Source organism: Helianthus annuus, chromosome 9 (assembly GCF_002127325.2).
Source record: "Helianthus annuus cultivar XRQ/B chromosome 9, HanXRQr2.0-SUNRISE, whole genome shotgun sequence".
Taxonomy (NCBI): domain Eukaryota; kingdom Viridiplantae; phylum Streptophyta; class Magnoliopsida; order Asterales; family Asteraceae; genus Helianthus; species Helianthus annuus.
In genome coordinates, this window is record NC_035441.2 from 102,332,437 (window position 1) to 102,341,538 (window position 9,102).

The following is a 9,102-nucleotide window of genomic DNA, read 5'->3' on the forward strand; positions in this document are numbered from 1 at the left end:
TAAGGGGGAGTATTAGAAACAATAAACTCGATTATATCTTAGTTTACTATTATGATATGTATCTGTAACATTATTACTATTATGTGTGTGTATTGTATAAATAAGCGAAGATGCATGTGTCATACATGACACCAGTTCGAATGGCAGTTTTTGGCACCAAATCCTAACTGCCATAAACAACCGCCAACCGCCATCTTCATGTCTGTATATATATACATTTACCGGCAGTTTTGTTCGGTACCAAGATATTAATCCTTAATATCCTTATTCCAAATTCTCACTATTATTAATTCATTCAAGTGTGTGATCCTTGTTGATAAACTGATTCAACATGAAATCCATTTATGGTTGTGATGAATCAAGTTCAGTTTATGAACATGGTGTTCATGACAAACTTCCGCTGCCAACAGTTTACAGTGGATTCATTAATCAACAAAAAATAACCAAACTAAAACATATTGTGTCAGAAAGATAAACCGAATAAAGAGAAAAAGTTTCTGACAAGGCTGGTGTTTGGCACAACAAAGGTATTTTACATAACTTTCATGTTTTAACTTTTAAGAAAGGCTTTACACAATCTACTATGCATTTATAATGAAACCTTTTTTTAAATTGCATTTACACAATCTGATGTGGCTTGTCATGAAACCTTTCAAATAACATTGCAAAACCCCACTTTATATTTCAATATCTTATTCATTATGTATGTAATTTAGACACATGTGATCTATTATGACCATTATAATACATTAAGACCCAATATGGTCCATTAAGATATATGTAATCTACTATTTGTCATTATAATACGCTAAGACTTAATATGGTCCATTTAAGACATATGTGATATACTATTGGTTATTGTGATCTAATAAGGCTTAATAAGGTCCATTAAGGCATATGTGATATATTAATTATTGGTCATTTTGAGCCAATAAGGCCCAATATGGTCCATTAAGACAGGTACGATCCAATACTGGCCATTGTAATCCATTTAGGCCCAATGTGATCCATTAAGACATTAATGATCCACAATTAGCCATCGTGCTCCATTAAGGCCCATATGGTCCATTAAGACATGTATTATCGACTATTGGCCATTGGCCATTGTGATCCATTAAGGCCCAATATAGTCCATTAAGAAACTTTCATCTACTATTGACCTTGTGATCCATTAAGGCCCAATATGGTTTATTAAGACATATATGATTCAGTATCGACCAATGTGACATATCAAAGCCCAATAAGGTCCACTAACACATATACGATCCACTATTGTCCATTGTGCTTCAATTAGGCCCAATTTGATCCATTAAGACATGTGTGATCTACTATTGTCCATTGTGATCCATTAAGGCAAAATATGGTTCATTAACATATCTATGACCACTATTGGCCATTGTGACCCAGTAAAGCCCAATATTGTCTATTAACACATATATAATTAGGGATGAATTCGGTACCGGTACTGGTACCGAACATGCCGGTATCGAAAATGTCGATACTGGAAATCATCAAATATGGGTATATGTACTAGTAAAAAAAATGTTTGGTATGGTATTGTATAGTACTCATACCGCAACGCTATATGAAAGTAATATTCGGTAAACTACCAGTACCGTATCGAACTGAAAGTACTAGTACTGGAAACAATTAACTACGAGAAATCAGGTACCATTATTAATATGCATACATTAATATATCACTTAGAAGAAAACAAATATGGTTTAAAATATATAATATTTAATAATAGTTGCAATTATTAAATATCTAGTAAGATTTTTTTTAATATTAAATAAGAATATTTTAGATCAAATATTTTGGGGAAAGTTTAAGTTTTAGGATGAAATATTTTGGAGGGAAGTTTAAGTTTTAGGATGAAATATTTTGGGGGGAAGTTTAAGTTTTAAAATGAAATATTCTGGGAGGGAAGTTTTAGGATGAAATATTTTATGTGGAAGTTTAAGTTTTGGAATTAAATATTTTGGGGGGAATTTTTAATTAAGATGTAGTAACTTTAACATTTGGTCACACATTTTTTTAATGACATTTGATAACTTTTCGTCACAGAAAATAAACAAAATGATGATATTGTGACGAATGTTAATGTAAAACACATTAAATTCTGTAATTTTAAGTGTGACTATTGTCTTAGCTTTTGTTACATAAAATAATATATGTGACCATATGTATTAGATTTTAGCCACATTATTAAACATATAATGTGGTCGTAGAACACATTTGGCCACACTTTTCTAATGTGGATGTTTTATCTTAACATGTGGCTAAAGATTTGGAATAGTTTTGTGTTTAGTCATGCGAACCAAATATAGTAACCGCAGATCAAATTTGACCACACTTTTTTAGTGTGACTAATAAATGTCACAGTTTTTTTCTCAAAGTGTGGCTAAAGTTTTTGAATACATATGTTATTGGTCACAAGAAAATATATAATGTGATCGTAGATAACATTTAGCCACACTTTGCTAGTGTAGCAAATATATGTCACAATTTCTTTCTTAAAGTGTGGCTAAAGATGTCAAATACGTGTTTTTTCGTCACATGAAACAAAAATATGTGGCCATATATCACATTTGGCCACACATTTCGATTTGTGGCTAATAAATGTCACATTATTTTCTAAAAGTGTGGTTAAAAGTTCTGAACTGATATAAATGGTCACATTAATAATAAAATGTATGGCTAAAAGTGTTTTAAAATGCAGTGAATAACCTTTAGCCACACATTTTTATAAATGTGTGGCAAGGCGGTTTTGCCAAAAGTGTGGCCGTAGCCCTTTTTTCACGTAGTGGATTCACTTAGATTGTCAGTATACTGATCCGCTTAAATTTTCACACAAAGTTCAACTGATTCGAGATACGGATTTAGTGTTTTAAGGACTTAACTTATTCGCGTGTCCCACCTCATAATATACTCCCGTATCAAAATTCCCTAGATTCAGTCTTACTGGTGAATATACCATAATGATATTTGTACTCTGGGTTAATGCAAGACCTTGAGAGCTTAGGTATGAACTACCGTTCAGTCAAAGAGATGAATGCTCGACTTTAGGTGTGTTCCCTTTAGGAAATCTTTTTTACAACTGCATTTGATTCGTATCTTTCGATATTTTATCAATTTTTATGCAGAGAGTAAGCTTTTAAGCACGTAAAGTATTATACGAAGTCTAGGCCATTGCTTCCGCAATATTAGAAGACTAGGTATAATACCTCAGATGTCAAACAGTATAAAGACCTAGTATCTCAGAATCAGACAATCTCTCAAACAAGATTTCGGGGGTTACCCATATATCCGAGAGATGTTCCCCACGAGATAAGTAAGTATTGATATTTAGGTTTATATCTCGAAAACAATCTACTAAACGTGTAAAAACCTACTGGCATATCATCAGTGAGACCGTTTATCACATTTTACTTTCCATTTCTTTAGCGTACTGTGATTGTCTACTGATGTACTATCATTTCCTCTTTTTACACAAAAACTTATTTTGATTTTCTATTGTTTTTTTGGCTTTTTCAAATCTTCAAATGTTTTTGGATTTTCTGACAACATTTACTCCCCCTAAAATTCAAAACATTTAAGAAAATTTGATAACCGATGCAGATAGCTTTGTCTCGCCATCCATTTTCTGCATCTCATGCTCTGTTTGCAGAAAATATAACATGTAAAGCAGAAATTACCCACATGATTTACAACACATTGATATTTGACAGTTTGAAAACCGTTTTTCAATCTTGTGAAATTAATCATGTTTGTTCCGCCGTGAGGGTTTCGGCATATTCAATCAACATATTTTTGAAATTTTTGATTTTTGCCAGAAATTTAAAAACACAAACATATTTTTTTCTTTTTCATTTTTCAATTTTTGACAAAGTAAAAACATATTTTTGGTTTTTAAATTTTTTAATTTTTAGGGTTTTTAATATGGTTTATTTATGTACAAAAACAAACACTCCCTGTTTTCAGATGCAGGAATCCGCAGCCTCCTCCTGTGTCAGGCTGCTCTCAGCTTCATCTTGACAATTTTCTGAATTCTTAAGCACCTGCACATTCAAACTATTCAATTACTTGAACAATTTAGCCCATGTCTGTTTGACCTTAGGCATTTCAACACAATATGCTTCATTTAATTTCGGAAAATCTTTATCATTTTTCACAAATGTATTTTCATTCCGATTGTAACTCACATGAGCTTTTTGTTTTTTTTTTCCACCCAAGCTTGTCCTTTTGAAACATTCCTTTTATAAAATCGTGATTCATTTTGAATCTTTTGATTTTGAACAACAAGTTTTGGTTTCCAAAACTGGTTTGGTTTTGTTGCATCAACCATTGTTTTCCAACTTTGTGTTGTTCTAAATCTGGGTGTCACTTGTTTCCAAGTTTGTTGTGATTCAGCCTTTGACATTTTCGGCTTCCAAGTTTGTTTGGATTCAAACTTGGTCAATTTCTGATTCACAACATCAGACTTCTTTTTCTCAATATCAACAGGTTTTGGATTTGGACACTTACGTGCAAGATGTCCACTTTGATCACATTTAAAAATGTTCTTTTTGAAACATCTTTAACCTGTTGTTGTTGTTTCTTTTGAGCAAAGAACTCTTCATTAGACTGCCATCTAAATTTGAGTTCTTTCTCTTCCGCAAAACTTGTTCCGTGAACAAAGTTCATCTTTTTCTGATAGTTTGGCTTCTCAAATCGTTTCTGATTTTGTTTCTTCTTATAATCCAACCCAACCTTCATGTTTTTCTTCTTGTAACTAGGTTTGTTATAAAAAGTTTTGTTACTCTTTCCAGCAAACTTTGCAATTTCTGATTTTTCAATTTCTACCAACTTAAAAACTTTGTTAATCTTATCCGAAAACACGTTTTGAATTGGGAATTCAATATCTGAGAACAATTTGTCCGATCCAATCATGGTATAAACCAATCCTTTTGAATCATCATTCGTATTTTTCTCAGATTTTGAATTTTTCAGATCATATTAATGAAAACTTCCCTCATTTTCATCTTGTGATTCAGACTTATCTGTTTTGGTAGACTCCTCTGCTAAAACGCTTTCAACAACCTTTCCAACCACCTCTTAATCATCAAGATCATCAGATTTGGTGTAAGTCATATCGATGTTGTCGGGTAACTGGTCAACCATGTTCATTGCTTTTCCACCTTTTCACCATCATAGAATGTATAATTATTCTCCAACGGTGGTGGAACCTGATGGTATTCTGACCCAATTCCCTTTTTGTTCTTTTCTGACTCTTTCCCATCGGGTGTGATGTTGAAAATACATTCTAAAATGTATGAAGAAGCATGATAACTTTGAAGTTTATTTACCAACTTTTCTTTATTTGCCAATTCTTGTTTAAGTTTTGCAACATCATCAATATATTGATTTAAAACCATTTGTTTTCCTTCATATCTGGCTTCAAGAAATTTAGTTGTTTTTTGACATGCAGACAATCTATCATCTAAAATTTTGACTCTACTTTTCAAAGTTTCATAGGCTTCTTTTACAGTATGATATGACAATTTCATTCCATCATATTCTTTTTGCAACTCTTGAATAGTTTTATCTTTTGGAACACATTCGTTGCAAACAGCTGAACACTTTTCTTTCAAAATTTTGTTTTCTTTTTCAAGATCTTCACATTTCCGTGTCAGCTCTTTTTCTTTTTCTTTCAAAAATTTTTCATATTTAATCATTTCATTACACTTTTCTTTGAAAACCTTTTCTATTTTAGTAAACTCGATGTCCCTGATTTTAAATTTTTCATCTTTTTCAGTACAAGCACTACACGTTTTCATGCATTTCTTGCACTGTTGTTCAGCTCTATTATCAATTTTAATTGATGGACCAGAAGAATCAGTTTGAGTTGTTACCTGAGTGTTTGGCACATCAGCGTCATCATTTTGATTCTGATCTTCCTCAAGCACCTGCTGTTTTTTAGCAACAACTTCCTCAGCTTTCTCATCAACCTTCATTATTTCCTTCACCAGCTTCTCACTCACATTTACAATCTCCTCAACCGTCTTCTTCTTCTTCTCCAGACTGGCAAATACTTCCTAATGCCTTCTTCAACCTTTTCCCTATACCTTGGAATCTCCTCAAGGCCTTTGCACCAAACCCCCACAGTCGGTATTGCAGCAACTAACGCTTCAAAATCAACTTTATCAGGATCAACTGTTGGGTTTCCTTGAGGATCCACAAAGCATTCCTTTTCCTGACTCCACCTACCTGCTTGTGTTGCTTCCTTGTAAGCATTATACACATCATCCAATCTCATGCGAGCATGTCTTTCTTCTCGACTTTGTTTGATCTCAGAAACCATTGCCTTGACTTTTCCATCTTCTTTGTCATGTTGACTCCAATCATACCCTTCATCATCCTGAATTATACATCTGGCAAAATCACCATTATCTTTGATGTAATCATTCCAATTAAATTTATCCCAATCAAATTTTTCATTTTGATGTATACTGGATTCACTACGATCACGAATCGTCAATACAACATGTTTCTTTTCTTTAGAAGATCCTTCATCAATCTGCTTTCTTGTTGGTTGCTTGTTATTCTGATGATAAATAGCCTTTTTGTAGTAATCCTCATGAAAAGGATTCACGCTATCATCAGCTTTGTTGTTCAAGCATTCTCTCTTGAAGTGCCCCTTTTGTTTACACTTGAAGTGTCACACCCCAACCGATGGCGGAAACATCAGGATGAGACGAAGTGTGTATAGATTGCAAGAGACGTCATAACACTATGTGACAATATTTAATTTAAATTCAAATTTCATTGCAATACTAAATGTCATACAAGATTCAAAAAGAAATAACAACATTGTTTCATAACATAACATAACAATAAAAGATAGATTAATCTAGGTGTGTATCTAGTCCACCCTAAATCTTGTTTCGTCTTGCATATCATCTCAATAATTAACCTGCAACATGTATTAAAATAGAGTTCAATGCAAAAGCAAAGGCGAGTATACAAGTTTGACTACATAGCATAATAGAATAAAAACTCATATCTAACACGTTACATAGTGAATAAATTTACTAGCAATGCAATTTTTGGCGTACTATATGATCAAACCCAAGAATACAACGCACAAATAGCCTAATCCCAATAGTTTAGCGGGATGGAAATGTTTAACTCAACAATACCCAATTAGAATAGCGGGCGGGGCGTTAATCCTATAGCGCTATAATTGTTAAGGTGGGCTAGCAAAGTTAATGAGCATATAACGTTCCAAATCGTTCATAGAGCATACAAGCATAGCAAATATTCATAATAGTTTCATGTCACGTTCATAGATAGAGTATGTTTTGTTTAAGCATAAAAGTTGTTTTGAATAGGTATACATGTTGCATCCCAAAGTGTAAAGAGGAAAAAGGGATCGAGTATACTCACAAAATTGCATATGCTTTCCGATTTATCCAATGTGACGAGGTTGTTGAGACTAGAAAGTTGAATGTGTTCGATTTGGAGTTTAATAGGTGTTTACATATGGTTTAGAGATTTGGAGCTTAAGGTCATGAAAATAACTTATGAAAGTAATCATCTTGCACACATAGCTCATGTTCTTGACACTATTGAAACTCGAAAGAGTTTGTGTGTTTTCATGGATTAAAGTCCATTAGAATCGTAACATGTGTATAGTCATAGGTGATGTAACATATTCTTGACAAGTAACTATTAAGTTATCATCAAGTCTAGCTATTTAGATTTATATAGATTATATAGATAACATATGAATATTCTATAAAGATTAAAAGTCCTATAGATCAAGCATGAGGTAGGAGATTAAAGTCTCCATTTAGGTACCTCTTTGTGTCATATAATTCATACATGAGGTAGGAAGAATTCAAGTCTTCCATTTAGGTACCTCTATTGTTCACCACTACACTTGTTGTTAGAAACAATAAGGAGGGTCATGAACTTACAAGAAGGTAAATCTAGTCTAACAAGTTATAAAAATGTTCAAATGAAGGAGTGGAACTTAGTTTGGAAAGCCAAGGCTTCTATTTGTTCACACTTCACAAGGCACAAGTTCATCATACGGAAGATGATAACTTAGGCTTGTTTTCATCATCCGATTGTCAAGTAAAAACAGAAAATAAGTGGGTGTTTGAACCCAAAACTTTGATGGAAATCCCCTAAAAACAAACCCACAACCATAGACTAAGTTGTGAGCTTGGTGGGAACAAGATTCCATCAAGTTTTCTATCAAAAAAAGAAGATTTAAAAAGATAAAAATGAGCAGGAAATAAGGTGCACTTTGGACCTCAAAAATGGTGAGGTTTCACCTTAGTTTGCCCAAGCAAACTTGTGAAAACCCTTCTAGAGGTTATCCAAGTGTTTTAGAAGAATAAACAAGAAAGAAATAGATGAAGAAGTGAGTTAGAACTCACTTAGAATCTCAGAAACTTTCTGCTCAAATTGCTGGAAATTAGATGAGATTAGGGAGTGTTTTTGAGAGGGTTTAGTGGTTTGCAAAGTGGTAAAATGAATGGGAAAGTGTTGTTTATATAGGGAATGATCTAGGGTTAAGTTGGTTGGTTTTTATTATAAGTTGTTGGGGGTTAAATATTAAAAACAAAACCACAAACTTGCCAATGCAGATCTGCGGCTGGATTGGCTGTTAACGGCCCTTTGGTTATTATTAATTTTGTTTTTGAACATTCAATTAAGTGCTTATATAGTATATTATATATTATGTATATCATGTGATGATGAATTAATGTTAGAAGTTATAATAATTAAAAAGAATAAATGCCCAGCCATAATTAATTGCGGCAGCAAGCATGCTGCCTTCAATCTTTATTTATTTATTTTTTTTTTTTAGACAAAGGTATGGTAATCTTAATTTATCACATACTCACCAATAAATCAAATGTAATATATTATGGTTAGGTGATTTAATATAAAAAAAAAGAAAATAAACAATTAAATCCCCCAAAACTTGCGATCAGTCTTGAGGCTGTTTCTTTGTTTTGTCATAAATGTTGATATAATAATGCATGCACTATATTAATGTATAGTAAATACTTGGCTAAATTGTGACATTGAAATGGTTGTCTACTT